This window comes from Corvus kubaryi, unplaced genomic scaffold (assembly GCF_017639235.1).
Source record: "Corvus kubaryi isolate FWS band 111438036 unplaced genomic scaffold, C.kubaryi_AGA036_p1.0 65499, whole genome shotgun sequence".
Lineage (NCBI taxonomy): Eukaryota > Metazoa > Chordata > Aves > Passeriformes > Corvidae > Corvus > Corvus kubaryi.
Window position 1 is genome coordinate 62,927 of NW_024582053.1, and position 13,492 is coordinate 76,418.

At 41.0% G+C, this 13,492-nt stretch overlaps 1 protein-coding gene across 5 annotated transcripts in view; it reads right to left on the minus strand.

Annotated features, from left to right (window-relative positions):
* Window positions 1-13,492, minus strand: part of LOC121673552 (AT-rich interactive domain-containing protein 1B-like) — a 206,718-nt gene that overhangs the window by 61,779 nt on the left and 131,447 nt on the right. The gene's annotated exons all lie outside the window — the stretch shown is intronic.

The window sequence follows — 13,492 nt, forward strand, 5'->3', positions numbered from 1 at the left end:
GTTCCCTTGCAATGTTAATAGATAATAAGGCAAGTGCTTATTGCACTGATGCAAGTCACTCCTCTGGGTCACCATTCAACACCGTGTCAACAAGGGAGGTTCATCTTACCAGCCTCCCAATGCCCCGAAGCCTTGTGCTTAAGTCAACCTGCCACAGCCCAAGCAGGAGGAAGAATGAGGCCTGGACATCCCCTAGGATTCCTCTTTGCTCTTGGTCTGAGACATGCCTGCTTGTGACAGCCCAAGAGGCTTGAAGACCACCTCAGGTTAGGCAGCAAATACACTTTAAGCATTTAGACACTTGCAGTGACGAGCACAGTATAAATAGCAGCAGACAGGTTTATATCCCTCATCCTCAAAAACTGTTCGGATTGTTTTCCATTTGAAAGAAATGGACAGAATAAAAACACAGGCAATAGATTTGTGCCTGCTGAGACTCATTTTCTCCTGCTCAGCAGCTGCCCTTCTGCAGTGGCAGGAGCAAGAATCCTGCGGACGGTCCTGGCACTGGGAGCCGGGCTGACAGCGGGGCAGTAGGGGCTGCCCTTTAGAGCGACCAAGGGCCCGGAGTTGGATACAAATGCAGGAAAGCAAATGTGTCTGCTCTGCCCCATCCACTTCCCATCCCCAAAGCCACCGGCTCTCAGCACCAACTCTGAAGAAAGGCCAGACTGATACAGAATAAAGAGAAAATCTATAAAATGTGGAGTGTAACCACTGCCTAGCTATTCAGATGAGGTGCTTTTGCACTAAAAACAGGACAGTCAACATTACTAGGAGCAGCTGTGACAACTGTCTCAGAGATGCAAATGCTGGACTAGAGGCAGAATTGCTCCTCCAAAAGACCAAACGTGCCACTCAGCGCCCAAGGCTTTGGGTTCCATGGCCCATTCACGAACTCTGAGGCATATGACAATAATAATGACAAATTCCAGCTTATGTTTTGATGTCACTCAAGAGCAGGCTGTGGAGATGGTAAGTGCCTGCATTATAATGAAAGCTTTCGGCTTGACAGGAAGGATTCAGTGACTCAAGACTGTAAACAAACAGCATTTCCATGTTAACACAGAGCACTGCCACTTCCACCGTGTATGCCCCAGGCACCACTATCAGACAGAGCACTTCAAGTATATGGGAACCATCTAAGATTTCTACAAACACTTAAAAAAAATAAATAATAAAGGCAGGGCTGCTCCTGACTGCACCGCATAGCTCTCAGCAGGATCCCTCCTTTAGGTGGACGCTTGGCAACTTTGAGAGAAGCTATAGTGCACAGAGTATCTATGATAGGCAACATATTTTGCATATTATACATGGTGTCTGGTTTTTTACATTGACAGTAACATCAGTTATCTGGCTGGATCCTTATCCTGTACAGGCAAATGTGCAAGCACAGACAGTGAAAGTAAAAGCCTAGAACAGTACCTGTACAACTTGTACAAAGAAATCAGTTTCATCTGCATCCTCAGTCAATACAGACTCAGGAGTTTTGCAGATTCACTGAAATTATCAGCCTCTGCAAACACTAGTGCTATTTTGTCAGTGTACTTCTATTTTTTCCTTATTAAACCAACTTCAAAGTAAAATTTCATAACATTTCATAAACACGACCAACTCTACACATATTCTAGCAAGTAACAAACTTACAAGAGAAGTATCCAGCACGCTAATTATCAGGGGGTGCTACAGATTATCCAGGTGCTGGACATGAAGGTACTGCATCAAAATGTTTTCAATCGAGCTGCCATTTTATTCTTAGAAGTGATGTGAAAGGTAAAAGGAGGTTAAGCACCCAAATACCTTTGAAGACTTGAACTGAACTCTTAATTTGGGTATCTAGCTCCTATTGATTGGGAGCTGATGACAGGACTTTAAAACCTTTGAAGATCCTGTCTGCCATGCTTTCTAAGTTTCTTTGTCATGAAAAGAAATGACCTTAAAGATTTTCCATTTCTTTCCTTTAAATGACAGTAATCCTTCTCTCTTTCAAACAGTATTGCATTTGTGTTTCTTGGAAGACACTTTAAATAATACATGAACAGACTTTTGTATTTTATTAGGGAAGGAAAATGTCTACAAAAGAAAAACAACCCTTTTTCGTTTTTAACATAAATTCTACAGCTATTTAAGAGAGAGAAAAAAAATCCAGTAATTTCTTTTTCACTGACAGACTACTGCCTCCTTTGACCCAGTGACACACAGAAGGAAGTTTAAACAGGGATGACCTTTTCCCATGTTTTGTATACCATTGTTGCCACATTGGTGAGATACTCCACCTGCCAAAATGTATGCAAAATGAATACTACAGATGTTTCACAATACTTCTATTATGCAAAACCACAGAAAATGCAATAATGCATGTTAAAGGGATAGAAGCTGCCACACTAGTTCTTTCCCCTATATTTAACAGAGGAGCAAAATGCTATTCAAAGTTATATAGCTATCTAGTAAAATTAATTGTTAAAACTACCAAAACCAGCAGTCTACCTAATATAGTATCTGCTATTTAAAATAAAAAAGGAGTCAGATGAAGAGGTAAGGGAATTAAAAAACGCATGCTTGTAAGCGGGGTTTCTATTTCTTAAATTATGTCGAACGCTTTTAAATTTTTGCACTTGGAAAATCTTCACTTCAAATGGAGTCAGGAGAGACTGCATGCTACCTTTGGAAAAGATGGACTGAGAAAATACTAAATAGCGACTGCATTAGGGCTACAGCCATGCAGTTAAAACTGTAAAAAGTAAATTCCTGAGGGCCAACATAGCAAGCAAGAGCAGACCTTTGGTATCCTGCTGAGGAGGGGTCCTTACAGTCCACATCAGCAATGTTTTGAAACATGCTGAGGGCTCTCTGCTCCCATCACTGTAATGATACTGGAGGATGCTTGACTGAGACACCCTGTACCAGCTGGACAATACCTCACAGAATTACGCCTGAACAACTGAATCAAGAAAACACTTTGGTGATAACAGGTTCCCTCTGGGAAATAACTAGTTAAAGGGGGAAGGAGGGATATAAGCACAGGAATTTTAAGATGCATGAGGAACTGAAGGGTGGGGGACTGATCACAGCCTGTGTTGAAAATGGAACACTAGTTTAAAGGAAAGGCAGAAGTCACAGATCTTGTGGGTTGTCTTTGGGACAATTCCCAAACTAATTTAGGAATTGAGAGCTATGACTGGATTAATGACATTGTGATCAATGTCATTAGGGAAAGTAGGGAATATTAGTCAATACAAAAGATGATCAAAATACTACCTAAGAAACCCTTGGTACCACCTTTTGGCCTGGATTATTAAAAATGCAAACATTTATATTCATGGATCAGAACCAGGCCTTTTATAACTGAAGAGCTGTAGATTATCAGGTAGTCATGGGAGAAGAAAAGGAAGGAAAAATCTGACCATATCTGTTGACCTAAAATGGTTATAGCCTACAAACAGGTATAACTAACCATGTGATGTGGCACTCAAAGAAACAAATTTATCACTAGGATAAATCAGGATTGTTTACAGTAGAGGTAAGGCAACACAACATCACTGCTGATGTGTCACTGGAGAGCCTTCATAAGGACAAACCCAGAAAGCCTAATGCAAACTGGAATGGTGCCACGATGCTAACCAGCATGAAATGACAGGAGGCTGAAAGTGTGAGTATTATTTTACGGCAAAATCTAGAGCGAGAATTTTGTAACTTCTTTCTAAAAACATATTTGAGGCTAAATATCAGGGAGGGAAAAGAGCATGATGATGTTTAGGAGGATAATCAAACCATTACTGGAATTTGAAACAACTTTGTTTTAGGAATAATGAGGTCCTGAAAATCTAGTGATTAAGATGAGATCTGATAAAATAACAGGATACTCATCACACAGTCAGTGTTACAATAAAGGCTCACAGACCAGAAGAGACATTCTGGGTCTTGGATCCCTACATCAGAAATGAAAGAACATAAGTAGGCTTCTATATGGGAGTGTTTCAAATGAGCTTTTCAGGAAATTGGAAGTGAGGTGCAAATGACTCAAAGGAAAGAAATTTTTCTGTGGGTAGCATAAAGGGAAACTGGTCATGTGTTTCATCTTATCAAGCCTATGACCCCTTAAGAAAAAAGATTATTTTCTTCCTTAATTTATGCATTGTAGCCAGGCTTCCTATTGTATCAACAGTATTTTTAAAATTACTTATTCATTCAAGTAAAAAGTAAGGGTTGTCTGCATATCCTCTCAAATTAAGACAAAAATATTAAAACCTTCCTCCTATCTATGCAGTAATCTGAGCACAGATGTTTTAAAAGGCCTGAGACATCAGGACCCTTTCAGATAGAGCAGCTGTGGCTGTGCTGGGGTATGGAGAGTCAAACACACTCAGACCAAGCCTTCTGGCTCTGCTCAGCACCACACTGCAGCTAATAACCCCTTGCAAAGCTGGTAATCCACTGCAGCCTGCTTACCAAGACAACTGCCACCTCCCTGACCCAGGAACTTAGGACCAAACCTAGAACCCTCCTGCCTTGGAATGCTTTTGGTGGCTGGCTGAGAGGCTCGCTGAAGGTGAGACTGCAAGAAGCTTATTTGTTCCACTGCAGCAGCGCAAAACTTCTGTACAAGCTTCTAAACAAGAAGCTTATCAACTTAAGCCAGATTTATGGATGCTCTTTATCATAAAATGTTATCAAGATTGTTGTCAGGCCTAGCCCTGATTTTCCATATTACCTCTTAAAACAAATGTATTATGCTTCAAAGACACAGATTCCCTAACATATGTGACTATCACAATCCACGTAAAATCAACTAGAAGTCAAAAACCCCACTTTGCTTCTCATGAAAGTGTAAAATTCTCAGATACCAACTCTCGAAAGTTACACTCTCACCTTCTTCTTCCTATCTATGTCACATTCACCATATCAGGGATGTGACAGAGTTTCAGAGAAATCACTGTAACTTAAGTGCTAAATTGCTCTCAGATCTCCATTAAAAAATGCAACAATGAACAAAGGGGCCTGGAGAACCCTAGCTCTGACTTTTCTCTGCACAAATGCAATAGCATAAACATCTTAATTTCATGAAAAGAAGCTACTTGTTTGACACGATACAACATTTAATTCAAAGCAAAGCCGACACTGACGGGATGAGGTAGCTAGTCAATATTTTGTTTCATCCTCATTACTCAGCATGTAGTCCCAAGGTAATACTTATGGAACACCATCCAAATGTCATCCTTACTACAGAATAATTCATTATATTATGGACTTCAAAAAAAAAGAATTAAGTAGCTGAAACTGGCATCTGTAAAATTAGACATCCAAGTTTTATTCCCAGGTTGTGTAAACTCTGAGTAAGGTATGAAGACTGTAACAAATACTCAGGAGTATGAAGTGAAATAATTGTTAGTACTGCCTGAACTGACGACGGTCTTGGTGGCAAGGGGCAAGAAAGAAAATATATTTTCCTCTGGAGAATATGTATCTTTTTCCTCTGGAGGGGAAGGGAGAGCAGCAGCAGACACTGCCAAGCAGGTCTGTTTCATCCATGCTCCATGCAGAAGTCACCTCTCTGTTGGGACCAAAGTGAAGCACTTTCTCCTGAGATTTTGGAAACAAGCCCAAAGCAAGCTGTCAATGGGAATCTTCAGAAGCCTGCGACTCACCCGAATAATGAGTGGCTTTCCAGTAGGTCACAGCAAGCACCTGTCTGCTGAGGACTATTCTTTTCCAACAAATTCCAAAATTCTGCTGCAAACCAGGAAGGCAGCAGAGCTCCTCAAAATTAAGGATGCATCATTTAATTATTTGTATAAATGAAGGCATAAATCAGTCTAAATCTAGGGATCACTGCTTCTCTATCCTCAGTAACATCCACCCCAGACCTGTAATTTCACTTTACAGTTATGAGAAGTTTCATTTGGGGGAATCAAATTCTTTCTGCTTTCACCTCCACCTAACTCCACGTCCATTTAATACATTATTTCCATTAAGCTCGAGAGAGTTTCCAGCCAAGGATATTTCTGTTGGAGGCCAGTCCTGAATGGTGCAGCCCAGGATAGCAACCAGTTAAATCTTTTCTAATCCCCACAGTCAGAAATGGTGGCTCACAGCGGCTGGCATGCAGGAACTGAATAGAGCAGGCAAGCTCGTATTTCTCTCACCAGGCCAAATTAATAAAAACAAAACCTGATTTCTCCTTCTCGTTTTCCTATTCTTCCTGTTCCCCAATATTTTTCCTTTCAAACAATTTTATTTTTTTTTTGTTTGAGAAGCCTAATGTTTGGCTGCCTTCTGAAGAAATGGGCACAGTGACAGATGAAAGGCCGTATTCATCGCCTAATTCAGAATAGGAAAAAACCGACTGCTGTGCATTTAAGATTCTAACAACCTTGCAATTTTGTAGAGCCGTTTTCCCCAACCCGTTCTTTTGAAGAAATCTGCTTTTATTCTGTTAATAACTAACCACAGTTGCAGCAGCATGGATCCGATTAGCAGTTCTTACGCTACAAAGGGGGTGGGGGGGAGGCTGTGAACAGGGTTGCCAATTTGTCCACCTGGGTCCCCAGAAGAAAGATTAGATGAGGTGCTTGCTCCTTTCTTCCCCACTCGCTTGCTGCTCTGCACTAGACAGACCTCTTCAAAGCTCAGCCACTGACTTAATTTCTTTTTTCCCCCCCTCTAAAGTCTCGTTTAACCACCCCTCCACATGTTTTGCACTCTGTCACTGCGTCCCTCTAAAGCGATGGCGTGAATTGGGATGAGAGGGGTTGGGAGAGGCCGTGGCCACAGCTTGCCAGCGCTTCCTCTCACACCTCTACAGGGCCTCTGAATTGCTTTTAGATTTTGCAAATTATATTTTCTTAAATTTGTGCAAGCCACTGGAAAAAAGCATCTATGTTCTTCAGGGAATTAACCAGACCCTGTAGTCGTACTGTGATTTTCATTCTCTCCTTTTAATCCTTCCACAAAAATGGTAGTTTTGCTTGCATTTAGACTGAAGTAGAAGATTGTAAAGGGTTGCATGGATTTAGTAATCTGTAATTACTTGGGACACATCATTACATGTTTCTAGTAATTACATGTAATGCAAAAAGCATATACTTCAGCTAGATAAAAACCATTCTCAATTTTTTTATAAAATGTCAATTAAACAGAATATAAAATTGTAATTGATGCAAGTGCTAAATATCTAAAAGCTCTAACAAAGGAGAGGGTAGTATTTCTTTCTTATATTTGGCTCATTTCTTCCCTCCAGAAATGAAACCTACCCTGCCACACACCTGAAACTTAAAACTTCAGAATTCTATTTAGGGATTTAATCCAAGTTCCAAAAGGAAGAATTTCTCATTATCAATGCTCATTCTCTAGACTGCATTTATAACTAGGAGGAGATTTTTTTCTCTAAGGTGTTCCTCATTGTGTCAACTGCATTTGAGAGCCTGAGAAGCACAACAGATGTAGCAGACATACACTTCTAAAATTTGCCACCTAAGAAAAACGTTAACTCCTAACTTTAACATTGCCAAATTCTAACCAAACCACAGATCAATTTTCATTTAAGATACCTGCAGTGTGAAAACATGCAAGATACAGAACAAAGGGTCAATGTGAACTGAAATTGCTGTTTCTTATCCATATCTCTTTTCCCTTGATCCAGGCAAGTTTAACAATTTCTCAGAATCAGGCAGCACTAACCTGGAATACCATCAATGACGGAGTTTGAGTTCTCCCTGCTCCTCCCAGCTCTCTCAAGTTTAGCAAGCAGGGAAACTGGAGCAGCGCTATGTGGCAATGAACTATTTAGCTAGTCCTGCCTGCTACTCCTCGTACTAGATCACTGTCTGTAATTAAAAAACATTTTAGTAGCAAAATGTGTGTGCTCTCACTAATACTACCCTCAAAAGGAACAAACCCTCAGCTAATCTAGCTTTTCCTATTGTGTTATATTGCATATTACACAGCCCTGGTCGCAGCAATTCTCAGGAATGAGGGAGGAAAGGGCAAGTTGAATGCACAAAGGATAAAAGCACCTTGAGGCAAACCTGCTTCCAAAAACCATTTGGTGGGTCTGATCTCCCTAGAAGACAAGATCTATCATGCCATATTTCATCTTGCCCGACAACGATAAGCTCCAAAGACCGGTGCAGAAGCGAAGCAATTCTTCATGTATTTTTAATCAACCGAGAACTTTCATCTGGCGAGCTCCCTCCGCAAGGTCACACGCACCACGCGCAGCCACGTGCCTCTCATGCAGTTTGCAAACACCAACTCCTATGTCAGCTTCTGTTTGGAAGGGGGAGTATTAACATTAGCGACTCCTGGTTATATCATTTATAAACATGCAGATGTGGATTATTAAAGATTAATGCATTTTGGGATTGGTGTCGGCATTCCGTTTGTCTCACGCCGAAACCAATTCTGTTCTTCATTAGTCAACGACAACCCACATCACCCTGTTGTGGAAGAGAAATCAAAGGTGCAAGCGTGAATTGAGAATAAGTGATGAAACTGATTACTAAGAAACTTAACGGCTGTAATCAATCAACACATCACAATAATTTGAGCCCACTGTTATCTGAAGATGGGGAACAAACAGAAAAGCTTACCAACGGAGTGAATTGTTCTTTTGTGCTTGCTTTCTAAAAACCCACTTTGCAATTTGACTTCCCTATCTACCTACAGAGTGATGCTGTCAAAGGGCTGTTCAAATCTTTCAAGTTGCAGCTCAACCTGCATGAATTTTGTCTCCAAGGGGGAGAAAAGATATCTTGCTTTTCATTAATTTTTTAAAAAATTATTATCTGGAGGTAGTGAAAATGTTCTTCTTTTGAGGCACAGAATTAATTCAAGCCACATTTGCAATTGTTCAGACTCCTTCTTCTAAGGAGGGACACACCACGTATCTGTCTAGTCAAGTCTGACACTAACTATGAAGCATGAAGGCCACTTTAAATATCTCTCATGGCAGTGATACATACTCCACTGAAAAGCTGAAAACTGCAGCAGCCTATCCCATCACAGAAACCAAACCACTTATGACATTTATGCTCTATTTTATTTAGGTATAACAACCATCTGTCAACAACAACAAAAACACACTGATGGAGACGTGAGAGACTTTTCCCATTTGCTCATCAATCACTGCTTAGTATTGCAAAGGACAAGGGAGTGAGAGACAACTTTTTAATTTATGATAAAACCCAAATTAATGCCCTATTTGCCAACACAAAGAAAGAGAGACAATCTATGTTTGTGTAGCCAAATAATGACAGAATAAAACCCCCCAAACATTCAAAAACAAATATACACCACTTAAAATTTCTTGTAGAAATGTAAGTGGCTTTAGAAAAAAGTTATAAAGAAATGCATAGGTTAATGATCAAATGTAAACAGTAATTGTCCAAGGTTGGCCTTAGAACATACACCTAAGACTAACAACAAACATACCTGTCAAATCTTGGCAGCTGTGGTTAAGTATATTTGAATTTTGTTACGTGAAGCAGAGCACATGCATAATTATGCAAATATGTTAACTGGATTCCAACAGCCCTCATACTCTAGATGGATTTGTACCAGCAGGGTGCTACCAGTGACTCACAGAGCTACAAGAAGTGGCCTGTCATACGTACGTGTGCTGCCACAGTGTCCACAGCAGCAGATGCCCTGCCATGCTGGCTGCTCAGCCATTGCCAGGATGGTAGAAACAGGCCTGGCAGGAATCAACAAAGAGGACAAACCAGATATGGGGCAGAGCACAGCTATGGGGATGCAAACGCCACTGATCTGGCCATCTGTGGGACGTGCTGGACAACTCTCAGCACTGGACTCTTCAGGATGTTCAGTCCATAGGGCAGAAGTGTTTGGCACAGGCTTAAGACAGCAATTAAACACTAAAACTGAAATGTGTGACTGTGAAATGTAAACACTGACACACCAGATATTAAGCAAGTGAAACCATTTGAAACTAAACCACGTAAACTAACCCTAAAAAATAACCACCCAGGGCATGCTTTTTTGGTGATTTACTGTTTCTCTACCTGATGCTTAACTTCGAGCCAATAAAAACCAGCAGGTTGATGCTGGTGGAATATGAAACCCTCTGTCATCATGAAAACCTAACAGGAGGAACTTGAACAGCGTGCCTCTGTCTCACTTCATCTCCTGCACCTGTTCTGCAAAGACCACCTCTGCAGAGAAGGACACCTCCCTGATCTCTGGCAAAATTGCAAGTATGATAGTTTTTATAGTGCCTTTTGCAGCATAGGCTCTCCTCATGAAACTTGATTGAGACTATTTAGTTATTTCATGAAGCCTTGAGACAACAGATTATTTATCAGTTGTGACCCGGTCTGAATTCTAATTGGTATCAGAGGTTAGACACTCCCTATGCTAGAAGCAATGCCTTGAGCTACAGTGCCTTACAATTTGCTTATTTTTTCATCCTTTGAAAAGACAGAAACACTCTAAGTGTTGTTCAAACCATTCAAAAGAAAGGGTTTTAAACCACTATTATGTGAAACATTCACATATTTCATTTGTAAGCATTCTAGATTTGCAAAACTGCTGATTAGATGTTTTGTGCACTAGAAGTGATTAAGAACATAGCTACGTCAATGGCATTTTGTGTTTTGGCTTTTTTCTGGTCTGGATGCCAATGAACAGCATGCATCTTCCTTGCAACAAGCTGTTGCAAGATTTTTGCCTCCGGAGAAGCCAAGGGGGAAACATTGATAGATGTGTTAAAATAATCTTTCCAGACAGGGGGATCATATCCATTTTACAAGGATATAATCCCCTCTTGTTTTGCAATCACTTTAGGGTATTTAAAACTTCAACAAAAAGCACAGTATTACAAATTCATACATTCATAGATTTGTTTGGGTTGGAATGGATCTTACAGTTCATCTAGTTCCAACCCTCCTCCCCCCTGTCATGGGTAGGGACAGCTTCCACTAGACCAGGTTGCTCAAAGCCTCATCCAACCTGGCCTGGAACACTTCTAGGGATGGGGCATCAACAGATTCTCTGGGCAACCTGTTCCAGTGCCTCACTACTCTTACAGCGAAGAACTTCTTCCCAATATCTAATCTAAACCTCCTTTCAGTTTAAAGCCATTCCCCCTTGACCTATTACTACATGTCTGTTTAAACAGTTCCTCTCCAGCCCTCCTGTAAGCCACCTGTAAGTGCTGGAAGGCTGCCTGCCATAAAGTCTCCCGAAGCCTTCTCTTCTTCAGGCTGAACAACCTCAGCTCTCTCAAGCCATCTTCTAGAAGAGGTGCTCCAGCCCTCTCATCACCTTCAGGGTCCTTCTCTGGACCTACTCCAGGTTCTTCTTGTGTTGGGCACCCCAGAGCTGGATGCAGAACTCCAGGTGGGGTCTCACCAGAGGAGAGCAGAGGGGCAGAATCCCCTCCCTGACCCTGCTGGCCACACTGCTTTTGAGGCAGCCCAGATCATGGTTGGCTCTTTGGGCTGCAAGTGCACATTGCTGGGTCTTGCTGAGCTTCTCCTCCACCAAAATCCCCAAGTCCTTCTCCTCAGGGAAGGGCCTCTCTCAATCCATTCTCTGCCCAGTCTCTATCTGTTGGGATTGCCCTGACCCAGGTGCCAGACCTTGCACTTGGCCTTGTTGAAGTTCATGAGGTTCACACAGCCCCACCCCTCAGGTCTGTGCAGGTCCCTGTGGATGCCACCCCTTCCCTCCGTGCGCCGACTGCGGCGCATGGCATCAGCAAACTCGCTGGGGTGCACTTGATCCCACTGTCCATGTCACCAACAAAGACATTAAACAGTGTTTATCACTTTCATGTAGTCTTCTCTCCCACAAATAATATTTAAAAGGGGTCCATGCCATGTAGCATACGAATAGTGGTGGTTCACAGGGTAAGTACATAGAAAAGCTCAATCCCAAAGAAAAGATGTTTCCAAATTCTTTTTTAAAACAAAATCTACAGTAAAATTATTGTTTTACTATAGTATATTCTGGAAACTGGTTCAACTGGTTCTTTTTTATAAGGTATGAAAGGAAGCATCATTCCTATTCAGAGTCTTGCAGTACAATGCCCATTTGGACTATGATAGACTGCTGCTCATGTTTTTCTTCTCGCAGCATTTTAGTCACACACATTGACTAACATGCACACGAAGACAAGATTTCCTGTTACTGTTCTGTCTGGGTATCCCATTTCCCTCTTGCTCCTTTTTTTTGCCTGGAGTGCTGGCTGTAATGCTGATGGATCCTGAAATTCAAGCAAGCTAACTGATCAATACAGATGTGGAAGACCTCCAGGTTTGCAGACAGTAGAGTTTAACACTGAATGGATCACATCCATTGGTTCACAGAATTACCAGAATTAAAAATTTGGGGTATTTTTAATCAGGGGAGGATGCTGACTGGTTAGCATAAATTAAAAAGTCTGGCAATAACACTCCTAAGACAGAGTATCCACAAATGGATCTCTTCCTGAAAATTGTAACTTCATCTGTATCCAAGCTCTTCAGTGAAAGAAGGCATCAGTCGTAATAAAAACAATGTAGTTGATGCTTAACACAGTGAAAATCAGCTTGTTTCTTTAGAAAGTACATGGAACGTGATAAAAGCACAAGTCAAAATACTGATCCATGTAAAAAAAAAAAAATTACATATTTCTAAAGGCAGCATTTGCTACTCGTTATTAGCACAGCATACCCTTCTGGACAGATAAAAATTGCTGTAGAGGTTTAAAAATAATAGAATCTATTAACTTGTACAAAATCTGCTTGTCCATCATGGGTTAAGGGATTCCTGGCCTATCAGCAATCTTTCACAGAACTCTTAATATTAAAAAATTTTTGCTGCTTACACCGCAAGGGAGAAAGAGCTGACAAAAGCCTTTGGCCAGTGAGATCAAAATTGGGGATGGGGGGAGAAAGGGGAGCTTAGCTTATTTACATTTTTGCTTTGTTAGTAAACTGGAATTGTTAGAGCAGGAGGGACAGGGAAAAAAAAAAAAAAGAGAAAAGTGAAATTAACAGCCTCTAAATCTTCTGGCAACAACAGTGCATTTTGATATGTGCTGTGTCAGCTTCCACTAATGGTTTAGGGTTGAATCAGGCACAGTTCAAGACCCAAAGCAGTGCAGGGCATCACATCTCATTCCTTGGAATAACATGTACCCTAATTATAAAGATGGCTACAAAATAAAGAGATCAGGATTTCTGGCAAAACAGAATAATGATCTACTTAAAAGGAAATCATAATGTCATTTTGAATCAGTAGAAATCATAGAAGAGTAGGATTTCAGCCCTGTAGTGAACATACATCTGAACAGGAAGTGTTCCCATTTTGAGAGAAAACACCTTTCTGACAAAATCCATCGAAGTTGCTTTTTCTGCTCTTAGGAGTTAATCTCCCTAGTCTATTCTGGTAATGCGAATGGAAACAAAGGCTGTATATGCATGTGCCACTTACCACACAAAATATCCATCCAGTATTTCAGAGAGCACAGGAAGGAAATGCCCACTGAGCT